The following is a 24,997-nucleotide window of genomic DNA, read 5'->3' on the forward strand; positions in this document are numbered from 1 at the left end:
TTTCACTTTTTACCCCCAAGGATATCGAAATATGTAGGCAATTTTAATGACTCTGCAGACATTCCTTTTGAGCTATTTTTTGGCTAAACGGTAAGTCGTATCACAAAACGGATGGCACAATGTCCCTTCAATTCGGAGTGATCTACAACTTTGCTCCTGTGACATTTTGTCGTATCTCTCTCCCTTATACGTTAAATTTGGCCGTATTTCTGGATTGTTCGTAAATTTGGTGATTTTTACAAGTATATTTTATTGTTTGACACACTTATAAGAATGATAGGATCATCACGTTATGTGCGCACATTGGCACGATTAAGGGACATATGTGTACCAAATTTCATGATTCTAGCTTATACATAAGTAGGCAAAATGTAATGTAAAATGTTAAAAATGCACCCAAATTTCACCCTATTCAAAATTTGAACTCAATTTACCCCCTTAATATGGGAGATACGAGGAAATGGTTTAGAAACAAACATGTAGAGCGATAAATGAGGCGTCTGATGGCGCAAACCGTTTCTTAATATCATACACCGTTTAGGAGATATGAATCTCGAAGTGGAAGTCTGCACTTTTCAACGTGCTCATGCTTATCCGTCATCTATCTATATATATAAAAGCAAGTCGGGCTGGAGCGATGTATATATAAATATTTAAAAATGAAAAAAGACGTGAATTAATGAGGCACTTCCAGAAATCTCAGAAATTTGAAACTTGGTACGAGGGAAACTGATGACCCCAGGATCCCTAGAAAAATCGGAAATTCTCAAAATTCCCTGAAGGGGGCACGCTGGGGGGGCTCAAATTTTGGGCTCAGTATAAGAACACAGTCGTATAGTATATCCAAAACGATAACCTATAGGTTTCGTGGGCTTAAAAACTGTCGGGAATTTCCTCATTTTTATCCCCCATCCCCCCAAATCAAGATGGCGGCACAACCTGCGAGACGAGGTAGACAATTGAAATTTGGTGAAATTATAGCTTTTGGTCTCTAACCGACGGGAAAATTCCAAGATGTTCAAATTTTTCACTTTTTACCCCCAAGGATATCGAAATATGTAGGCAATTTTAATGACTCTGCAGACATTCCTTTTGAGCTATTTTTTGGCTAAACGGTAAGTCGTATCACAAAACGGATGGCACAATGTCCCTTCAATTCGGAGTGATCTACAACTTTGCTCCTGTGACATTTTGTCGTATCTCTCTCCCTTATACGTTAAATTTGGCCGTATTTCTGGATTGTTCGTAAATTTGGTGATTTTTACAAGTATATTTTATTGTTTGACACACTTATAAGAATGATAGGATCATCACGTTATGTGCGCACATTGGCACGATTAAGGGACATATGTGTACCAAATTTCATGATTCTAGCTTATACATAAGTAGGCAAAATGTAATGTAAAATGTTAAAAATGCACCCAAATTTCACCCTATTCAAAATTTGAACTCAATTTACCCCCTTAATATGGGAGATACGAGGAAATGGTTTAGAAACAAACATGTAGAGCGATAAATGAGGCGTCTGATGGCGCAAACCGTTTCTTAATATCATACACCGTTTAGGAGATATGAATCTCGAAGTGGAAGTCTGCACTTTTCAACGTGCTCATGCTTATCCGTCATCTATCTATATATATAAAAGCAAGTCGGGCTGGAGCGATGTATATATAAATATTTAAAAATGAAAAAAGACGTGAATTAATGAGGCACTTCCAGAAATCTCAGAAATTTGAAACTTGGTACGAGGGAAACTGATGACCCCAGGATCCCTAGAAAAATCGGAAATTCTCAAAATTCCCTGAAGGGGGCACGCTGGGGGGGCTCAAATTTTGGGCTCAGTATAAGAACACAGTCGTATAGTATATCCAAAACGATAACCTATAGGTTTCGTGGGCTTAAAAATTGTCGGGAATTTCCTCATTTTTATCCCCCATCCCCCCAAATCAAGATGGCGGCACAACCTGCGAGACGAGGTAGACAATTGAAATTTGGTGAAATTATAGCTTTTGGTCTCTAACCGACGGGAAAATTCCAAGATGTTCAAATTTTTCACTTTTTACCCCCAAGGATATCGAAATATGTAGGCAATTTTAATGACTCTGCAGACATTCCTTTTGAGCTATTTTTTGGCTAAACGGTAAGTCGTATCACAAAACGGATGGCACAATGTCCCTCCAATTCGGAGTGATCTACAACTTTGCTCCTGTGACATTTTGTCGTATCTCTCTCCCTTATACGTTAAATTTGGCCGTATTTCTGGATTGTTCGTAAATTTGGTGATTTTTACAAGTATATTTTATTGTTTGACACACTTATAAGAATGATAGGATCATCACGTTGTGTGCGCATATTGGCACGATTAAGGGACATATGTGTACCAAATTTCATGATTCTAGCTTATACATAAGTAGGCAAAATGTAATGTAAAATGTTAAAAATGCACCCAAATTTCACCCTATTCAAAATTTGAACTCAATTTACCCCCTTAATATGGGAGATACGAGGAAATGGTTTAGAAACAAACATGTAGAGCGATAAATGAGGCGTCTGATGGCGCAAACCGTTTCTTAATATCATACACCGTTTAGGAGATATGAATCTCGAAGTGGAAGTCTGCACTTTTCAACGTGCTCATGCTTATCCGTCATCTATATATATAAAAGCAAGTCGGGCTGGAGCGATGTATATATAAATATTTAAAAATGAAAAAAGACGTGAATTAATGAGGCACTTCCATAAATCTCAGAAATTTGAAACTTGGTACGAGGGAAACTGATGACCCCAGGATCCCTAGAAAAATCGGAAATTCTCAAAATTCCCTGAAGGGGGCACGCTGGGGGGGCTCAAATTTTGGGCTCAGTATAAGAACACAGTCGTATAGTATATCCAAAACGATAACCTATAGGTTTCGTGGGCTTAAAAATTGTCGGGAATTTCCTCATTTTTATCCCCCATCCCCCCAAATCAAGATGGCGGCACAACCTGCGAGACGAGGTAGACAATTGAAATTTGGTGAAATTATAGGTTTTGGTCTCTAACCGACGGGAAAATTCCAAGATGTTCAAATTTTTCACTTTTTACCCCCAAGGATATCGAAATATGTAGGCAATTTTAATGACTCTGCAGACACTCCTTTTGAGCTATTTTTTGGCTAAACGGTAAGTCGTATCACAAAACGGATGGCACAATGTCCCTTCAATTCGGAGTGATCTACAACTTTGCTCCTGTGACATTTTGTCGTATCTCTCTCCCTTATACGTTAAATTTGGCCGTATTTCTGGATTGTTCGTAAATTTGGTGATTTTTACAAGTATATTTTATTGTTTGACACACTTATAAGAATGATAGGATCATCACGTTATGTGCGCACATTGGCACGATTAAGGGACATATGTGTACCAAATTTCATGATTCTAGCTTATACATAAGTAGGCAAAATGTAATGTAAAATGTTAAAAATGCACACAAATTTCACCCTATTCAAAATTTGAACTCAATGTACCCCCTTAATATGGGAGATACGAGGAAATGGTTTAGAAACAAACATGTAGAGCGATAAATGAGGCGTCTGATGGCGCAAACCGTTTCTTAATATCATACACCGTTTAGGAGATATGAATCTCGAAGTGGAAGTCTGCACTTTTCAACGTGCTCATGCTTATCCGTCATCTATCTATATATATAAAAGCAAGTCGGGCTGGAGCGATGTATATATAAATATTTAAAAATGAATAAAGACGTGAATTAATGAGGCACTTCCAGAAATCTCAGAAATTTGAAACTTGGTACGAGGGAAACTGATGACCCCAGGATCCCTAGAAAAATCGGAAATTCTCAAAATTCCCTGAAGGGGGCACGCTGGGGGGGCTCAAATTTTGGGCTCAGTATAAGAACACAGTCGTATAGTATATCCAAAACGATAACCTATAGGTTTCGTGGGCTTAAAAATTGTCGGGAATTTCCTCATTTTTATCCCCCATCCCCCCAAATCAAGATGGCGGCACAACCTGCGAGACGAGGTAGACAATTGAAATTTGGTGAAATTATAGCTTTTGGTCTCTAACCGACGGGAAAATTCCAAGATGTTCAAATTTTTCACTTTTTACCCCTAAGGATATCGAAATATGTAGGCAATTTTAATGACTCTGCAGACATTCCTTTTGAGCTATTTTTTTGGCTAAACGGTAAGTCGTATCACAAAACGGATGGCACAATGTCCCTTCAATTCGGAGTGATCTACAACTTTGCTCCTGTGACATTTTGTCGTATCTCTCTCCCTTATACGTTAAATTTGGCCGTATTTCTGGATTGTTCGTAAATTTGGTGATTTTTACAAGTATATTTTATTGTTTGACACACTTATAAGAATGATAGGATCATCACGTTGTGTGCGCATATTGGCACGATTAAGGGACATATGTGTACCAAATTTCATGATTCTAGCTTATACATAAGTAGGCAAAATGTAATGTAAAATGTTAAAAATGCACCCAAATTTCACCCTATTCAAAATTTGAACTCAATTTACCCCCTTAATATGGGAGATACGAGGAAATGGTTTAGAAACAAACATGTAGAGCGATAAATGAGGCGTCTGATGGCGCAAACCGTTTCTTAATATCATACACCGTTTAGGAGATATGAATCTCGAAGTGGAAGTCTGCACTTTTCAACGTGCTCATGCTTATCCGTCATCTATATATATAAAAGCAAGTCGGGCTGGAGCGATGTATATATAAATATTTAAAAATGAAAAAAGACGTGAATTAATGAGGCACTTCCAGAAATCTCAGAAATTTGAAACTTGGTACGAGGGAAACTGATGACCCCAGGATCCCTAGAAAAATCGGAAATTCTCAAAATTCCCTGAAGGGGGCACGCTGGGGGGGCTCAAATTTTGGGCTCAGTATAAGAACACAGTCGTATAGTATATCCAAAACGATAACCTATAGGTTTCGTGGGCTTAAAAACTGTCGGGAATTTCCTCATTTTTATCCCCCATCCCCCCAAATCAAGATGGCGGCACAACCTGCGAGACGAGGTAGACAATTGAAATTTGGTGAAATTATAGCTTTTGGTCTCTAACCGACGGGAAAATTCCAAGATGTTCAAATTTTTCACTTTTTACCCCCAAGGATATCGAAATATGTAGGCAATTTTAATGACTCTGCAGACATTCCTTTTGAGCTATTTTTTGGCTAAACGGTAAGTCGTATCACAAAACGGATGGCACAATGTCCCTTCAATTCGGAGTGATCTACAACTTTGCTCCTGTGACATTTTGTCGTATCTCTCTCCCTTATACGTTAAATTTGGCCGTATTTCTGGATTGTTCGTAAATTTGGTGATTTTTACAAGTATATTTTATTGTTTGACACACTTATAAGAATGATAGGATCATCACGTTATGTGCGCACATTGGCACGATTAAGGGACATATGTGTACCAAATTTCATGATTCTAGCTTATACATAAGTAGGCAAAATGTAATGTAAAATGTTAAAAATGCACCCAAATTTCACCCTATTCAAAATTTGAACTCAATGTACCCCCTTAATATGGGAGATACGAGGAAATGGTTTAGAAACAAACATGTAGAGCGATAAATGAGGCGTCTGATGGCGCAAACCGTTTCTTAATATCATACACCGTTTAGGAGATATGAATCTCGAAGTGGAAGTCTGCACTTTTCAACGTGCTCATGCTTATCCGTCATCTATCTATATATATAAAAGCAAGTCGGGCTGGAGCGATGTATATATAAATATTTAAAAATGAATAAAGACGTGAATTAATGAGGCACTTCCAGAAATCTCAGAAATTTGAAACTTGGTACGAGGGAAACTGATGACCCCAGGATCCCTAGAAAAATCGGAAATTCTCAAAATTCCCTGAAGGGGGCACGCTGGGGGGGCTCAAATTTTGGGCTCAGTATAAGAACACAGTCGTATAGTATATCCAAAACGATAACCTATAGGTTTCGTGGGCTTAAAAATTGTCGGGAATTTCCTCATTTTTATCCCCCATCCCCCCAAATCAAGATGGCGGCACAACCTGCGAGACGAGGTAGACAATTGAAATTTGGTGAAATTATAGCTTTTGGTCTCTAACCGACGGGAAAATTCCAAGATGTTCAAATTTTTCACTTTTTACCCCCAAGGATATCGAAATATGTAGGCAATTTTAATGACTCTGCAGACATTCCTTTTGAGCTATTTTTTGGCTAAACGGTAAGTCGTATCACAAAACGGATGGCACAATGTCCCTTCAATTCGGAGTGATCTACAACTTTGCTCCTGTGACATTTTGTCGTATCTCTCTCCCTTATACGTTAAATTTGGCCGTATTTCTGGATTGTTCGTAAATTTGGTGATTTTTACAAGTATATTTTATTGTTTGACACACTTATAAGAATGATAGGATCATCACGTTATGTGCGCACATTGGCACGATTAAGGGACATATGTGTACCAAATTTCATGATTCTAGCTTATACATAAGTAGGCAAAATGTAATGTAAAATGTTAAAAATGCACCCAAATTTCACCCTATTCAAAATTTGAACTCAATTTACCCCCTTAATATGGGAGATACGAGGAAATGGTTTAGAAACAAACATGTAGAGCGATAAATGAGGCGTCTGATGGCGCAAACCGTTTCTTAATATCATACACCGTTTAGGAGATATGAATCTCGAAGTGGAAGTCTGCACTTTTCAACGTGCTCATGCTTATCCGTCATCTATCTATATATATAAAAGCAAGTCGGGCTGGAGCGATGTATATATAAATATTTAAAAATGAAAAAAAACGTGAATTAATGAGGCACTTCCAGAAATCTCAGAAATTTGAAACTTGGTACGAGGGAAACTGATGACCCCAGGATCCCTAGAAAAATCGGAAATTCTCAAAATTCCCTGAAGGGGGCACGCTGGGGGGGCTCAAATTTTGGGCTCAGTATAAGAACACAGTCGTATAGTATATCCAAAACGATAACCTATAGGTTTCGTGGGCTTAAAAATTGTCGGGAATTTCCTCATTTTTATCCCCCATCCCCCCAAATCAAGATGGCGGCACAACCTGCGAGACGAGGTAGACAATTGAAATTTGGTGAAATTATAGCTTTTGGTCTCTAACCGACGGGAAAATTCCAAGATGTTCAAATTTTTCACTTTTTACCCCCAAGGATATCAAATATGTAGGCAATTTTAATGACTGTGCAGACATTCCTTTTGAGCTATTTTTTGGCTAAACGGTAAGTCGTATCACAAAACGGATGGCACAATGTCCCTTCAATTCGGAGTGATCTACAACTTTGCTCCTGTGACATTTTGTCGTATCTCTCTCCCTTATACGTTAAATTTGGCCGTATTTCTGGATTGTTCGTAAATTTGGTGATTTTTACAAGTATATTTTATTGTTTGACACACTTATAAGAATGATAGGATCATCACGTTGTGTGCGCACATTGGCACGATTAAGGGACATATGTGTACCAAATTTCATGATTCTGGCTTATACATAAGTAGGCAAAATGTAATGTAAAATGTTAAAAATGCACCCAAATTTCACCCTATTCAAAATTTGAACTCAATGTACCCCCTTAATATGGGAGATACGAGGAAATGGTTTAGAAACAAACATGTAGAGCGATAAATGAGGCGTCTGATGGCGCAAACCGTTTCTTAATATCATACACCGTTTAGGAGATATGAATCTCGAAGTGGAAGTCTGCACTTTTCAACGTGCTCATGCTTATCCGTCATCTATCTATATATATAAAAGCAAGTCGGGCTGGAGCGATGTATATATAAATATTTAAAAATGAAAAAAGACGTGAATTAATGAGGCACTTCCATAAATCTCAGAAATTTGAAACTTGGTACGAGGGAAACTGATGACCCCAGGATCCCTAGAAAAATCGGAAATTCTCAAAATTCCCTGAAGGGGGCACGCTGGGGGGCTCAAATTTTGGGCTCAGTATAAGAACACAGTCGTATAGTATATCCAAAACGATAACCTATAGGTTTCGTGGGCTTAAAAATTGTCGGGAATTTCCTCATTTTTATCCCCCATCCCCCCAAATCAAGATGGCGGCACAACCTGCGAGACGAGGTAGACAATTGAAATTTGGTGAAATTATAGCTTTTGGTCTCTAACCGACGGGAAAATTCCAAGATGTTCAAATTTTTCACTTTTTACCCCCAAGGATATCGAAATATGTAGGCAATTTTAATGACTCTGCAGACATTCCTTTTGAGCTATTTTTTGGCTAAACGGTAAGTCGTATCACAAAACGGATGGCACAATGTCCCTTCAATTCGGAGTGATCTACAACTTTGCTCCTGTGACATTTTGTCGTATCTCTCTCCCTTATACGTTAAATTTGGCCGTATTTCTGGATTGTTCGTAAATTTGGTGATTTTTACAAGTATATTTTATTGTTTGACACACTTATAAGAATGACAGGATCATCACGTTGTGTGCGCACATTGACACGATTAAGGGACATATGTGTACCAAATTTCATGATTCTAGCTTATACATAAGTAGGCAAAATGTAATGTAAAATGTTAAAAATGCACCCAAATTTCACCCTATTCAAAATTTGAACTCAATTTACCCCCTTAATATGGGAGATACGAGGAAACGGTTTAGAAACAAACATGTAGAGCGATAAATGAGGCGTCTGATGGCGCAAACCGTTTCTTAATATTATACACCGTTTAGGAGATATGAATCTCGAAGTGGAAGTCTGCACTTTTCAACGTGCTCATGCTTATCCGTCATCTATATAAATAAAATCGTAACGACCGTGTGTCTGTACATTGATTATTTTGGCGAAATTTCGGTACAGTTATCCGTTTCAGGTGTAATAATTACCATCTGCATCATTTTTAGCTTTGGTGTCTGTTTGTCTGTTTGTTTGTCTGTTTGTCTGTTTGTCTGTCCTTCTATAACTTGAAAACTAGTGGATATATTTCCACCAAATTTCATATTTAGCATCCACCTGTCCTTGGGTAGGTTTTAGCGCAAACTGTGTGTCTGTACACTGATTATTTTGGCGAAATTTCCGTACAGTTATCCGTTTCAGGTGTAATAATGACCATCTGCATCATTTTTAGCTTTGGTGTCTGTTTGTCTGTTTGTTTGTCTGTTAGTCTCTTTGTCTGTTTGTCTGTTTGTCTGTCCTTCTACAGCTTGAAAACTACTAAATATATATTTCCACCAAACTTCATATTTAGAATCCACCTCTCCTTGGGTAGGTTTTAGCGCAAGTATCGTTTCTAAATCCCTGAACTGAGTGGGGATTTTTACGAAACCGAAACCGTGATTTTGCACTCCCTCAAAGTATACACAACCGAACTTAATGGAAATCAACCTGCCTTAATGAAAATTAATTTTTAAACCTTTTTTTCTCATGTGCATCATTTCGATAACAGGATTTAGTAAGGGAGATATCATTAACGGACCGTTTTTCGGTACAAATCCCAGCGGACTTAACGCAAGAGCGGGTGCGTGTAAAGCGTACTTCTTACAACTTGAAAACTAACAAGATATTTGAACCAAATTTTATATATAGCATCCATCTGTCCAAGGGTAGGTTTCCTTGGTGTCTGTTAGTTAGTTAGTTTGTTTGTTTGTTTCTTTGTTTGTTTGTTTGTTTGTTTGTTTGTTTGGTCTGTTTGTCTTTCTCTAACTTGAAAACTACTGGATATATTTCCACCAAACTTCATATTTAGAATCCACCTATCCTTTGGGGAGGTTTTAGGGCAAATATTGTTTCTAAATCCCTGAACTAATTGGGGGTTTATACGAAACCGAAACCGTGATTTTGCACTCCCTCAAAATACACACAACCAAACTTAATGGAAATCTACCTGCCTTAATGGAAATTAATTTCTAAACCTTTTCTTCTCATGTGCATCATTTCAATCACTTACAGGAAAGATAGTATGATCAAACTCTACACGAACATTGGCCCACCCAGTACCCATATGTGAGCCAAATGCTATGTCACATAATTATCCGAAAAGTAATGCAATGTAAGATAATCTTACACAAATTTCAACCTATTCAACGTTTCTGATTCAATCTGACCCATGAATAGATTAGATGCGAGAAAATATCATAGGACCAGCCATTTAGATCGCTAAATACTGCGCCTTACGGTACAATCCTTTGTCGATATGACGTACCGTTTAGCAGCAGTTAATCTGTAAATGAAGGTCTGCAATATTGTAAACATTCATATACTTTCGTATGTCCATCTGTATATATTCATTGATGTCGATTTGTAGCGATCGAGAAAGGATGTGTCTGCTATTGTAATCAGTACTCCCTACACCGACTTTGACTGCTGGTAGTAGGAATGGGGTCCTTCTCCAACTCCTGTGTAACTGGCATTAGTAAGGAGGGCCTACCATTTTAATGAATAATTCACTTTTCGATTTGTCTTGCAGAAGGCAAGGGATCATGCAGTTTTGTTCGAAAGTCCCCTACTCTATTGTGTTTGGCTCTAGGCCAGGGTGCCCGCCATTATAAACAAATGTTCCAATCTAAAATTTGACTAGCATTAGGCATAGTGGCCTGCTATTTTCATGGAAGCTCACTAATTCCGTGTGACTGGCAGTAAGCTGGCTAGCAGCAGTAAAAAGGGACTGTCATTATAATGATAACTGCACAACTCAATTTTGACTGGTGGTGGGGAAGTTGCCTGGTATTATAATAAAAACTCCTCAACTGTAACCTGTCTGAAAGTAGGAAATGGGTCTGCCATTGTAACTAAAACATCCAAATCGATTGTGACCGCGCAGTAGGCATTGGGGCCTGCAATTATAATGTAAACTTGCCAACTCGATTGTGAATGGCAGTAGGCAAGTGAGCCTGGCGTTATCATCACAACTCCGCAACCCTCACTTTACATTGGAAACAACGTATGTGGACCTCCCCATGCTATTTCTCGGATAAGGCTAAGAGACATGCAATTTTAAAACAATCTCATTTGCTGCACGCACAGTATTTACGTCGATATCCGTATACAATGTAGAATACCGTAGCGAAGCACGGGTACATTTGCTAGTATAAAATATTTGTTTCAGCTGTCACACTCACAAGGAATTTATGTTTATAATTTTCACCTAAAAATTTCAGATGAAATGCGAATGAAGTTCCTAGGCTATAATCCGAATGCGAAATAACACCAATGAGTAAGTACGTGAAGTCAATGCTTGAGGTGACTTTCCCGTAAGGTCCTATGGTGTAATGGTTAGCACTCTGGACTCTGAATCCAGCGATCCGAGTTCAAATCTCGGTGGGACCTGGAATTTTAAATTGAATACGTTAATAAGTATGTTAATGCGTAAAGGCATAGGAGTCCGAATGTACTTCCCCTTCGTGAACTGAGCACCTGGTATTTGATAGTAATATACGTCAAACGTAAGTTCGAACTAAGCTTTACGCTGTGACCAATTATTTTTTATTGAACATTGCTCAGATCTTTGCGCATTTTTTCTTACTTTCTTACTCCGTTTACACTCTAGGGTTGGTTTTTTCCTTCAGACTCAGCGAGGGTCCCACCTTTACTCTCTTGGGAGAAGTGTCCACGAGCGTGAGACTTTGGGTGTGTGGGGTGATATAACTGGAGAGGAGGACTTGTGGCTCGCCCATGTGGCCTCAACAGCTATGCTAAACAGGGGCCTTGTGGTGGGTTGGGAAAATTGGAAATGATAGACAAGGAAGAGGAAAGTAAGTGGCTGTGGCTTTAAGTTAGGTACAATTCCGGTATTTGCCTGGGTGGAAAGTGGTAGACCACGGAAAACCACTTCGAGGATGGCTGAGGTATGAATCGAACACCGTTCTACTCAGTTGAACCTCCGACGGTGAGTGGACCTCGTTACAGCCCTCGTCCCCGTGTTCAAATATCTTGGCAGTGCCGGGAATCAAACCCGGGCCTCAGGGGGTAGCAGCTAATCATGCTAACCACTAGACCACAGAGGCGGGCTGTATGTATTTACTAGCAAAATATCCCGGAAGCTCTTTTTCTACAAAAGTGTTTTTTTCTTTACCATCCCAATCCGGAATGGTGTGGTGGTCTGTGATATCGTCCCAGACGTCCAAAACTAATACCGACCGTCGGAACATTGACACTTGCCGGTTCGAGGGTGACAAGAATCTATATGTACTGAATAGTTCATTGCAATGCTTTGAAACCATTCAAAGGGCTGTTGTAGCACACAGTGGTTAGATTCTGGTAACAACCATGTATTCCTGTTGAATAAGAAAATACCGATAAATGCACATAAATGTGGCTTTCTGGCGTAAAAGAAGCACTCGGACTTAAGAATGTGATTAACACCGAAATTGTATTCACCTCATACTGTACCTTAAAGCACTAACAGCTGCCACCAGATCCTACAGTGATTCGAACTCGGATCGCTGCATTCAAAGTTCAGAGTGGTAACCGCTACACCATCAGACCGTAATTCAAACGTCTACAGAAAGGACAATTCAGCAGTGTCAGTGACTTGTATTTTTTCCAACCGTAACCTTAAGGAATGGGAAACAAGGTTACAAGGATACTGATTCCACTTAAGAATAAACTGGGTGGGGAGGTCCAATTTCTTCCTCTTCTTCTTCTTCGTGATTAATCTCCAGGGTCGGTTTTTTTCCTCGGACACTGCTAGGAATCCCACCTTTACCATCTCAACGGTGGGGTCCAAGGGACTCAGACTCTGGGTAGGGTGATACAACTGTTGAGATTGAGCAGTACCTCGCCCGGGCGGCCTCAACTGCTGTGCTGAAGAAGGGACTTGCGGGGGCATAGGAAGTTTGGAAGGGACAGACAAGGAAGCGGCCTTGGCCTTGGCGAACGATGTCCAAGTTCAAGAGTAGGTTTATTCTCTTGCTAATCTCCCAACACGTTAAATCTTAACACAATATTTGACCTAAGGCGATGGATGTGTAGTGAATGGCATCCATTGGGGTCAATATACCTTCCACACATCTCTCAGTCTAACGCATTCCTGTGTATGTTTCAAATTTCAAAATGTTTGTATCTGATTCCCAACACACTTCATCACTTAGAAGAGTTAAAAATCAACGTATAAGCGTCTCCAACAGTTTTCGATCTTTGAGTTATTATATATTTCTGTTTTCATTCATATTAAATTAACTTTCTTCATCATCATCATCATCATCGGTTTACCCTCCAGAGTCGGCTTTTCCCTCGGACTCAGCGAGGGAACCCACCTCTACCGCCTCAAGGGCAGAGTCCTGGAGCTTCAGTCTATTGGTCGGGGGATACAACTGGGGAGAATGACCAGTACCTCGCCCAGGCGGCCTAACCTGCTATACTGAACAGGGGCCTTGTGGAGGGATGGGGAGATTGGAAGGGATAGACAAGGAAGAGGGAAGGAAGTGGCCGTGGCCTTCAGTTAGGTACCATCCCTGCATTCGCCTGGAGGAGAAGTGGGAAACCACGGAAAACCACTTCGAGGATGGCTGAGGTGGGAATCGAACCCACCTCTACTCAGTTCACCTCCCAAGGCTGAGTGGACCCCGTTCCAGCCCTCGTACCACTTTTTAATTTTCGTGGCAGAGCCGGGAATCCAACCCGGACCTCCGGGGGTGGCAGCTAATCACGCTAACCACTACACCACAGAGGCGGCAACTTTCTTGACTTATTTAATTCTTTTTTTCTTAACTTTTTTACCTTCCAGGGTAGGTTTATCCCCCGGACTCAGTGATGGATCCCACCTCTACCGCCACAAGGGCAGTGTCCAGGAGCGTGTGACATTGGATCGGGGGATACAACTTTAAAGGTCACCAGGACCTCGCCTAGGCAGCCTAATCAGCTATGCTGAACAGAAACATCGTAGGCGGATGGGAAGATTGGAAAGAATAGACTAGAAAGGGGACGGAGAGACCATGGCCTTAAGTTATGTACCATCCAGGCATTTGCATGGAGCAGAATTGGGAATCAACGGAAAACCACTTCGAGAATGGTTGAGGTAGGAATTGAATCTGATCTACTCAGTTAACGACGCGAGGCTACGTGGACCACTGCCAGCTATACTACCACATTCCAAATTTCGTGATAAAATGTCGCGAATCGAACCCGGGACTCCGGCGAAGGCAACTGATCAGATTAACCACTACTCCACACAGGCGAACGATTTTATTTACATTTGCTTTATTATTCTTAAAATCGCTACGCCCTCATTGGGCCACGTTTATTTAGGTTTCCAACCACGTTTACATATCCTTGCCCGCATGTCTTTCATTCGTTTAATGTGGGGGTTCCTTTCTTCTTTCTTTATCTGTTTACCCTCCAGGGTTGGTTTTTCCCTCGGACTCAGTGAGGAATCCCGCCTCTACAGCCTCAAGTGCTGTGTTCTGGAGCTTAAGACCCTGGGTCGGGGGATACAACTGAGGAGGGTAACCACTACCTCGCCCGGCCGGCCTCATCTGCTATACTGCACAGGGGCCTTGTTGGGGAAGGAAGATTGGAAGGGATAGAGCAGGAAGTGGTAGGGCAGCGGCCGTGCCCTTGAGTTAGGCACCATCCCGGCATTCGCCTGGAGGAGAAGTGGGAACCACGGAAATACCACTTCCAGGATGGCAGAAGTTGGAATCGAACCCACCTCTACTCATGTGACCTCCCGAGGCTGAGTGGACACTGCTCCAGCCCTCGTAACCCTTTTCAAATTTCGTGGCAGAGCCGGAAACCGACCCGGGCCTCCGGTGTTGGCTGCTAATCACACTAACCACTACACCACAACAACTAAAGCTAATGAAATTAAATAATAAAAGAAACGTTCCTATCCCCTTGGCTAAATTTAAACACGTGCACAAATAAATGATTACATTGGTAATTTAAAACCCATCTTTTGCTGACTCGACTTCCCGCGTGCGGTCAACCCCCACCCCCTAATCCTTCTAACCAGCGATATTGAGTGTGATGCCTACAAATTGGAACTCGCTCAGTCCCCGGTTCTCCATCCTGGCTTAGAAAACGTGTTCTCGTTGTCTTCCTGCTACTGCCAGTTCTGATCTTGACTATGACATTCCATTCATTCGCGGTATTACATCTGGGTCAGTACTAACTGCCAGTTATTATTTCAATAGTCGGGATAATTTCGCGTGACCGCGCTATTCCGGCATTTGCCTTGAGGGGAAGTGGGAAATCACCGAGAACCACATCGAGAATAGCCGAGTTGGGAATCGAACTCCCGGGCCCTCTACTCAGCTGACCGCGTTCAAGGCCTCGTGTTATCTTTCACATTTTTGGCAGAACCAAAAATCGAACCCGTGCCTCCGCGGTTGGTGGCTGTTCACACTAATCACTACACCACTGAGGCGGCCGTGAATATAATTGATGCCTAAAATATACAAACAAAGAAGAAATGTCCATGCTTGAGGTAGCATTTCCGTAAGGTCCTATGGTGTAATGGTTAGCACTCTGGACTCTGAATCCAGCGATCCGAGTTCAAATCTCGGTGGGACCTGGAATTTTAAATAGAAATTATTGGAATGCGTAACGGTTACTGAAAGATACCTAGAATAGGAGTCGAAATCCCTTTCGTGAACTGAGCACCGTGGTAGTTGAAAATTATATCAGTCAAACGTAAGTTCGAACCAAGCTTGACTCTGTGACCAGTTGTTTTTTATTGAACATTATTCAGAGCTTTGTGAATTTTTGTTACTTCCTTACTCTCCTTACCCTCTAGGATGGTTTTTCCTTCAGTCTCAGTGAGGTTCCCACCTTTACCCTCTTAGGAGCAGTGTCCAGGAGCGTGAGACTTTGGGTGAGTGGTGTGAAAAAACTGGAGAAGAGGACTTGTGCCTCGCCGACGAGGCCTCAACAGCTATGCTAAACAGAGGAATTGTGGTGGCGTGGGAAGATTGGAATTGATAGACAAGGAAGAGGGACGTAAGTGGCTGTGGATTTATCTTAGGTACAATCCCGGTATCAGCACGGGTAGAAAGTGGTAGAGCACGGAAAACCACTTCGAGGATGGCTGAGGTTTGAATCGAACACCGTTCTACTCAGTTGAACCCCCGACGGTGAGTGCACCTCGTTACAGCCCTAGTCCCAATGTTCAAATTGCTTGGCAGAGCCGGGAATCAAACCCGGGTCTCAGGGGGTGGCAGCTAATCATGCTAACCACTAGAACGCAGAGGCTTGTTTATTTATTTACTAGCAAAATATCCCGGGAGCTGTTTTTCTACACAAGTGGTGTTTTTTGTAACCATCCCATTCGTGCTATCCGATTGGTAGGAAGGTCGGTGGGATCGTCCCAGACGTCCAAAACTAATACCGACCGTCGAAACATTGACTCTTGCCGCTTCGAGGATGACAAGTATATATACTGAATAGTTCCTTGCAATGCTTTGAAACCATTCAAGGGGGTATTGTAGAACACGGTACGGTATTTTTTCTGGAAACAAGCATGTATTCCTATTGAATAAGAAAACAACGATTAATGCGCATAAATGTGGCTTTATGGCGTTAAAGAAGCAATCAGGCCTTAAGAATGTGCTCAAGACCATAATTGTATTTACCTCATAATTTAACTTGACAGATAAACAGCTGCTACCAGATCCCAACGAAATTCGAATGCGGTTCGCTGCGTTCAAGGAACAGATTGCTAACCGTTACACCATCAGACCGTAATTCACTCCTCTACTGAAAGGACAATTTAGGAGTATCTGTGACGTGTATTTTTCCAGCCGTGACGTTAATGAATGGGAAACAAGGGCACAAGGAAACTGGTTATAGTTAAGAATAAACTAGGTGGAGAGGTCCAAATTCTTCTTCTTCTATATCTGATTACCTTCCAGGGTCGGTTTTTCCCTCGGACTCAGCCAGGATCCAACCTCTACCGCCACAAGTGCAGTGTCCAGGAGCTTCAGATTCGGGGATGGGGGATACAACTGGGGAGGAAGACCAGTACCTCGACCAGGCGCCCTCACCTGCTAAGCTGAACAGGGGCCTGCCAGGGAATGGAAAATTAGGAAGGGACAGACAGGGATAAGGATAGGAAGCTGCCTTGGCATTAAATTAAGTACCATCGCGGTATTTGCCTGTAGGAGAAGTGGGAAACCACAGAAAACATTTTCTAGGATGGCTGAGGTGCGAATCGAATCCACCTCTACTCAGTTGACCTTCAGTGGCTGAGTGGACCCCCTTCCAGACGTCGCACCACTTTTCAAATTTATGCAGAGCCGGGGATCGCGTTGGGGCCTCCGGGGGTGGCAGCTAATCACTCGAACCACTACACCATAGAGGCGGACGAAGTCCAATTCAAGAGCAGGTTTATTCTTTCGCTAATATCGCAAGCAACACGTTAAATCATAACACAATACTTGAAATAAAGCTATGGATGTGCAGTGAATGGCGTCCCTTTATGGTCAGTGTATCTACCATACAGTCCGCCTCTGTGGTGTAGTGGTTAGCGTGATTAGCTGCCATCCCCGGAGGTCCGGGTTCGATTCCCGGCTCTGCCACGAAATTTGAAAAGTGGTACGAGGGCTGGAACGGGGTGCACTTAGCCTCGGGAGGTCAACTGAGTAGAGGTGGGTTTGATTCTCACCTCAGCCATCCTTGAAGTGGTTTTCCGTGGTTTCCCACTTCTCCTCCAGGCAAATGCCGGGATGATACCTAACGTAAGGCCACGGCCGCTTCCTTCCCCCTTCCTTGCCTGTCCCATCCTAACTTCCCATCCCTCCACAAGGCCACTGTTCAGTATCGCAGGTGAGGCCGCCTGGCCGAGGTACTGGTCATTCTCCCCAGTTGTATCCCCCGACCCAAAGTCTGAAACTCCAGGACACTGCCCTTGAAGCGGTAGAGGTGGGATCTCTCGCTGAGTCCGAGGAAAGAACCGACCCTGGAGGGTAAACAGGTTAAGGAGAAGAAGAACTTGACTTTTATATTGTTTCTTATTTTTAACTTTAACCTCCAGGGTAGGTTTATCCCACGAACTCAGCGAGGGCTCCCACCTCTACCGCCTCAACGGCAGTGACCGGGAGCGTGTGACATTGGATCGGGGGATACAACTTGGAAAGGTCATCAGCACCAGGCCCAGGCAGCCTCATCTGCTACGCTGAACAGGAACCTCGTAGGGGGATGGGAAAATTGGAAGGGATAGACTAGGAAGGTGAAGGACGAGTCCATGGCCTAAAATTATGTACTATGCCGGCATTTGCTTGGAGCAAACGTGGCAAACAACGGAAAACCACTTCGAGAATGGCTGAGGGAGCAGTTGAAACCCATCTACTCAGTTAATCTCGCGAGGTTAGGTGGACCACTTCCACTTTCCAGATTACGTGACAGAGTCGGGAATAGAAACCGGGCCTCCGGCGGTACCAACTGATCACGTTAATCAGTACGCCTAAGAGGCGGACGACTTTCTTTACATTTGTTTTATTTTTCTTTACATCGTTACGCCCTCATTGGGCCACGTTTATTTAGGTTTCCAACCATGTTTACATATCCTTGCCCGCATGTCTTTCATTCGTTTAATGTGGGGTTTCCTTTCTTCTTTCTTAATCTGCTTACCTTCCACGGTTGGTTTTCCCTCGGACTCAGTGAGGAATCCGACCTCTACAGCCTCAAGGGCAGTGATCTGTAGCTTAAGGCCGTGGGTCGGGGGATACAACTGAGGAGGGTAACCACTACCTCGCCCGGCCGGCCTCATCTGCTATGCTGCACAGGGGCCTTGTTGGGGATGGAAGATTGGAAGGGATAGAGCAGGAAGTGGTAGGGCAGCGGCCGTGGCCTTGAGTTAGGCACCATCCCGGCATTCGCCTGGAGGAGAAGTGGGAACCACGGAAATACCACTTCCAGGATGGCAGAAGATGGAGTCGAACACAAGTCTACTCACGTGACCTCCCGAGGTTGAGTGGACACTCTTCCAGCCCTCGTAACTCTTTTCAAATTTCGTGGCAGAGCCGGAAACCGACCAAGGCCTCCGGTGTTGGCTGCTAATCACACTAACCACTACACCACAACAACTAAAGCTAATGAAATTAAATAATAAAAGAAACGTTCCTATCCCCTTGGCTAAATTTAAACACGTGCACAAATAAATGATTACATTGGTAATCTAAAACCCATCTTTTGCTGATTCGACCTCCCGCGTGAGGTCAACCCGACCCTAATCCTTCTAACCAGCGATATTGAGTGTGATGCCTACAAATTGGAACTCGCTCAGTCCCCGTTCTCCATCCTGGCGTAGAAAACGCGTTGTCGTTGTCTTCCTGCTACTGCCAGTTCGGATCTTGACTATGACATTCCATTCATTCGCGGTATTACAACTGGGTCAGTACTAACTGCCAGTTATTATTACAACAGTCGGGGTAATATCCCGTGACAGCGCTATTCCGGCATTTGCCTGGAGGGGAAGTGGCAAATCACCGAGAACCACATCGAGAATAGCTGAGGTGGGAATCGAACCCTAGCATCCTCTACTCAGCTGACCCCGTTCATGGCCTCGTGTTATTCTTCACATTTTGGGCAGAACCAAAAATCGAACCCGTGCCTCCGCGGTTGGTGGCTGTTCACACTAATCACTACACCACTGAGGCGGCCGTGAATATAATTGATGCCTAAAATATACAAACAAAGAAGAAATGTCCATGCTTGAGGTAGCATTTCCGTAAGGTCCTATGGTGTAATGGTTAGCACTCTGGACTCTGAATCCAGCGATCCAAGTTCAAATCTCGGTGGGACCTGGAATTTTAAATTGAAATTATTGGAATGCGTAACGGTTACTGAAAGATACCTAGAATAGGAGTCGAAATCCCTTTCGTGAACTGAGCACCGTGGTAGTTGAAAATTATATCAGTCAAACGTAAGTTCGAACCAAGCTTGACTCTGTGACCAGTTGTTTTTTATTGAACATTATTCAGAGCTTTGTGAATTTTTGTTACTTCCTTACTCTCCTTACCCTCTAGGGTGGTTTTTCCTTCAGTCTCAGTGAGGTTCCCACCTTTACCCTCTTAGGAGCAGTGTCCAGGAGCGTGAGACTTTGGGTGGGTGGTGAGATGAAACTGGAGAAGAGGACTTGTGCCTCGCCGACGAGGCCTCAACAGCTATGCTAAACAGAGGAATTGTGGTGGCGTGGGAAGATTGGAAATGATAGACAAGGAAGAGGGACGTAAGTGGCTGTGGATTTATCTTAGGTACAATCCCGGTATCAGCACGGGTAGAAAGTGGTAGAGCACGGAAAACCACTTCGATGATGGCTGAGGTTTGAATCGAACACCGTTCTACTCAGTTGAACCCCCGACGGTGAGTGCACCTCGTTACAGCCCTCGTCCCAATGTTCAAATTGCTTGGCAGAGCCGGGAATCAAACCCGGGCATCAGGGGGTGGCAGCTAATCATGCTAACCACTAGACCGCAGAGGCTTGGTTTATTTATTTAGTAGCAAAATATCCCGGGAGTTGTTTTTCTACACAAGTGGTGTTTTTTGTAACCATCCCATTCGTGCTATCGGGTTGGTAGGAAGGTCGGTGGGATCGTCCCAGACGTCCAAAACTAATACCGACCGTCGAAACATTGACGCTTGCCGCTTCGAGGGTGACAAGTATATATACTGAATAGTTCCTTGCAATGCTTTGAAAACATTCAAGGGGGTATTGTAGAACACGGTGCGTTATTTTTTCTGGAAACAAGCATGTATTCCTGTTGAATAAGAAAACACCGATTAATGCGCATAAATGTGGCTTTATGGCGTAAAAGAAGCAATCAGGCCTTAAGAATGTGCTCAAGACCGTAATTGTATTCACCTCATTATTTAACTTGAGAGATAAACAATTGCTACCAGATCCCAACCGAATTCGAATTCGGTTCGCTGCGTTCAAAGAACAGATTGCTAACCGTTACACCATCAGACCGTAATTCACTCCTCTACAGAAATTACAATTTAGGAGTATCTGTGACGTACATTTTTCCAGCCGTGACGTTAATGAATGGGGAACAAGGGCACAAGGAAACTGGTTCCAGTTAAGAATAAACTGGGTGAAGTCCAAATTCTTCTTCTTCTATATCTGATTAAATTCCAGGGTCGGTTTTTCCCTCGGACTTAGCCAGGATTCAGGCTCTACCGCCACAAGTGCAGTGTCCAGGAGCTTCAGATTCAGGGAAGGGGGATACAACTGGGGAGGAAGACCAGTACCTCGACCAGGCGCCCTCACCTGCTAAGCTCAACAGGGGCCGGCCAGGGAATGGAAAATTAGGAAGGGACAGACAAGGATGAGGAAAGGAAGCTGCCTTGGCATTAAATTAAGTACCATCGCGGTATTTGCCTGGAGGAGAAGTGGGAAACCACAGAAAACCTTTTCTAGGATGGCTGAGGTGCGAATCGAATCCACCTCTACTCAGTTGACCTTCAGAGGCTGAGTGGATCCCCTTCCAGACGTCGCACCACTTTTCAAATTTAGGCAGAGCCGGGGATCGCGTTGGGGCCTCCGGGGGTGGCAGCTAATCACACGAACCACTACACCATAGAGGCGGACGAAGTCCAATTCAAGAGCAGGTTTATTCTTTCGCTAATATCGCAAGCAACACGTTAAATCATAACACAATACTTGAAATAAAGCGATGGATGTGCAGTGAATGGCGTCCCTTTATGGTCAGTGTATCTACCATACAGTCCGCCTCTGTGGTGTAGTGGTTAGCGTGATTAGCTGCCACCCCCGGAGGTCCGGGTTCGATTCATGGCTCTGCCACGAAATTTGAAAAGTGGTACCAGGCCTGGAACGGGGTCCACTTAGCCTCGGGAGGTCAACGGAGTAGAGGTGGGTTTGATTCCCACCTACGCCATCCTGGAGGTGGTTTTCCGTGGTTTCCCACTTCTCCTCCAGGCAAGTGGCGGGATGGTCCCTAACTTAAGGCCACGGCCGCTTCCTTCCCTCTTCCTTGCCTGTCCCATCCTAACTTCCCATCCCTCCACAAGGCCCCTGTTCAGTATCGCAGGTGAGGCCGCCTGTGCGATGTACTGGTCATTCTTCCCAGTTGTATCCCCCGACCCAAAGTCTGAAATTCCAGGACACTGCCCTTGAAGCGGTAGAGGTGGGATCTCTCGCTGAGTCCGAGGGAAGAACCGACCCTGGAGGGTAAACAGATTAAGAAGAAGAAGAATATCTACCATACATCTGTCAATCTAACGGATTCCTGTGTGTACTTCAAATTTCAAAATGATTGAATCTGATTCCCAAGATACTTTATCACTTAGAAGAGTTAAAAATAAACGTATAAGCATCGTCAACAGTTTTCGACCTTTGAGTCATTCTTAAAAGCTACTATTTAAATTATTTTATATATCTGTTTGAATTCATATTACAACTTTCTTGACTTTTATATTGTTTCTTTTTTTAACTTTAACCTCCAGGGTAGGTTTATCCCCCGAACTCAGCGAGGGCTGCCACCTCTACCGCCTCAAGGGCAGTGTCCGGGAGTGTGTGACATTGGATCGGGGGATACAACTTGGAAAGGTCATCAGCACCAGGACCAGGCAGCCTCATCTGCTACGCTGAACAGGAACCTCGTAGGGGGATGGGAAAATTGGAAGGGATAGACTAGGAAGTTGAAGGAAGAGTCCATGGCCTAAAATTATGTACTATCCCGGCATTTGCTTGGAGCAAACGTGGGAAACAACGGAAAACCACTTCGAGAATGGCTGAGGGAGCAGTTGAATCCCATCTACTTAGTTAATCTCGCGAGGTTACGTGGACCAATTCAACTTTCCAGATTACGTGACAGAGTCGGGAATAGAAACCGGGCCTCCGGCGGTACCAACTGATCACGTTAATCAGTACGCCTAAGAGGCGGACGACTTTCTTTACATTTGTTTTATTTTTCTTTACATCGTTACTCCCTCATTGGGCCACGTTTATTTAGGTTTCCAACCATGTTTACATATCCTTGCCCGCATATCTTTCATTCGTTTAATGTGGGGGTTCCTTTCTTCTTTCTTTATCTGTTTACCCTCCAGGGTTGGTTTTTCCCTCGGACTCAGTGAGGAATCCCACCTCTACAGCCTCAAGGGCTGTGTTCTGGAGCTTAAGACCCTGGGTCGAGGGATACAACTGAGGAGAGTAACCACTACCTCGCCCGGCCGGCCTCATCTGCTATGCTGCACAGGGGCCTTGTTGGGGATGGAAGATTGGAAGGGATAGAGCAGGAAGTGGTAGGGCAGCGGCCGTGCCCTTGAGTTAGGCACCATCCCGGCATTCGCCTGGAGGAGAAGTGGGAACCACGGAAATACCACTTCCAGGATGGCAGAAGTTGGAATCGAACCCACCTCTACTCATGTGACCTCCCGAGGTTGAGTGGACACTCTTCCAGCCCTCGTAACTCTTTTCAAATTTCGTGGCAGAGCCGGAAACCGACCCGGGCCACAATGTGTTGGCAGCTAATCACACTAACCACTACACCACAACAACTAAAGCTACTGGAATTAAATAATAAAAGAAACGTTCCTATCCCGTTGGCTAAATTTAAACACGTGCACAAACAAATGATTACATTGATAATTTAAAACCCATCTTTTGCTGATTCAACCTCCCGCGTGCGATCAACCCGCTCCTAATCCTTCTAACCAGCGATATTGAGTGTGATGCCTACAAATTGGAAGTCGCTCAGTCCCCGTTCTCCATCCTGGCGTAGAAAACGCGTTGTCGTTGTCTTCCTGCTACTGCCAGTTCGGATCTTGACTATGACATTCCATTCATTCGCGTCATTACAACTGTGTCAGTACTAACTGCCAGTTATTATGACAACAGTCTGGGTAATTTTCCGTGACCGCGCTATTCCGGCATTTGCCTTGAGGAGAAGTGGGAAATCACCGAGAACCACATCGAGAATAGCTGACGTGGGAATCGAACCCCAGGATCCTCTACTCAGCTGACCGCGTTCATGGCCTCGTGTCATTCTTCGCATTTATGGCAGAACCAAAAATCGAGCCCGTGCCTCCGCGGTTGGTGGCTCTTCACAATAACCACTACACCACTGAGACGGCCGTGAATATACATCTTCTTTCTTCTCTCTTAATCTGTTTATTGTCCAGTGTTGGCTTTTCCCTCGGACTTAGCGAGGGATCCCACCACTACCGCCTCGAGGGCAGTGTCCTGGATCTTCAGACATCGGACCGGGGGATACAACTGGGGAGAATGATCAGTACCTCGCCCAGGCGGCCTCACCTGCTATACTGAACAGGTGCCTTGGTGAGGGATGGGAAGATTGGAAGGGATAGGCAAGGGAGAGGGAAGGAAGCGGCCGTGGCCTTAAGTTAGGTACCATCCCGGCATTCGCCTGTAGGAGAAGTGGGAGACCACGGAAAACCACTTCCAGGATGGCAGAGCCGGGAATCGAACCCGGGCCTCCGGGGGTGGCAGCTAATCACGCTAACCACTACACCACAGAGGCGGACCGTGAATATACTTAATGCCTAAAATATACAAACAAAGAAGAAACCTTAATACTTTAAATGACGTACGCGACATATAAAATATGTGTTTCAGCTATCACACTCGCAGGGAATTGTTGTTAATAATTTTCGCCTAAAAATGTCAGATGAAACGCGAACGAAGTTCCTAGGCTATAATCCGAATGCGAAATAACAGCATTGAGTAAGTGCGTGAAGTCAATGCTTGACGTGAATGTCACGTAAGGTCCTATGGTGTAATGGTTAGCACTCTGGACTCTGAATCCAGCGATCCGAGTTCAAATCTCGGTGGGACCTGGAATTTTAAATTGAAATTATTGGAATGCGTAACGGTATACACAAAGATACCTAGAATAGGAGTCGGAATGTACTTCCCTTTCGTGAACTGAGCAAAGTCGTAGTTGAAAATTATATAAGTCAAACATAAGTTCGAACCAAGCTTGACTCTGTACCAGTTGTTTTTTATTGAACATTATTCAGAGCTTTGTGAATTTTTGTTACTTCCTTACTCCGTTTACCCTCTAGGGTTGGTTTTTCCTTC

The 24,997-nt window shown here is 43.4% G+C and overlaps 4 non-coding genes across 4 annotated transcripts; all 4 read left to right on the forward strand.

The window, feature by feature from the left end:
* Positions 1-11,253: 11,253 nt before the first annotated feature.
* TRNAQ-CUG (transfer RNA glutamine (anticodon CUG)) lies at positions 11,254-11,325 on the forward strand. The gene has a single exon. It is a non-coding gene; the product is annotated as a tRNA-Gln (tRNA).
* Positions 11,326-15,439: 4,114 nt separating this feature from the next.
* Positions 15,440-15,511, forward strand: TRNAQ-CUG (transfer RNA glutamine (anticodon CUG)). Its single transcript has one exon. It is a non-coding gene; the product is annotated as a tRNA-Gln (tRNA).
* A 4,156-nt stretch (positions 15,512-19,667) lies between these two features.
* On the forward strand, positions 19,668-19,739 carry TRNAQ-CUG (transfer RNA glutamine (anticodon CUG)). The gene has a single exon. It is a non-coding gene; the product is annotated as a tRNA-Gln (tRNA).
* Positions 19,740-24,681: 4,942 nt separating this feature from the next.
* Positions 24,682-24,753, forward strand: TRNAQ-CUG (transfer RNA glutamine (anticodon CUG)). The gene has a single exon. It is a non-coding gene; the product is annotated as a tRNA-Gln (tRNA).
* Positions 24,754-24,997: the final 244 nt, after the last annotated feature.

The sequence above is a fragment of the Anabrus simplex genome, chromosome 3, assembly GCF_040414725.1.
Source record: "Anabrus simplex isolate iqAnaSimp1 chromosome 3, ASM4041472v1, whole genome shotgun sequence".
Taxonomy (NCBI): domain Eukaryota; kingdom Metazoa; phylum Arthropoda; class Insecta; order Orthoptera; family Tettigoniidae; genus Anabrus; species Anabrus simplex.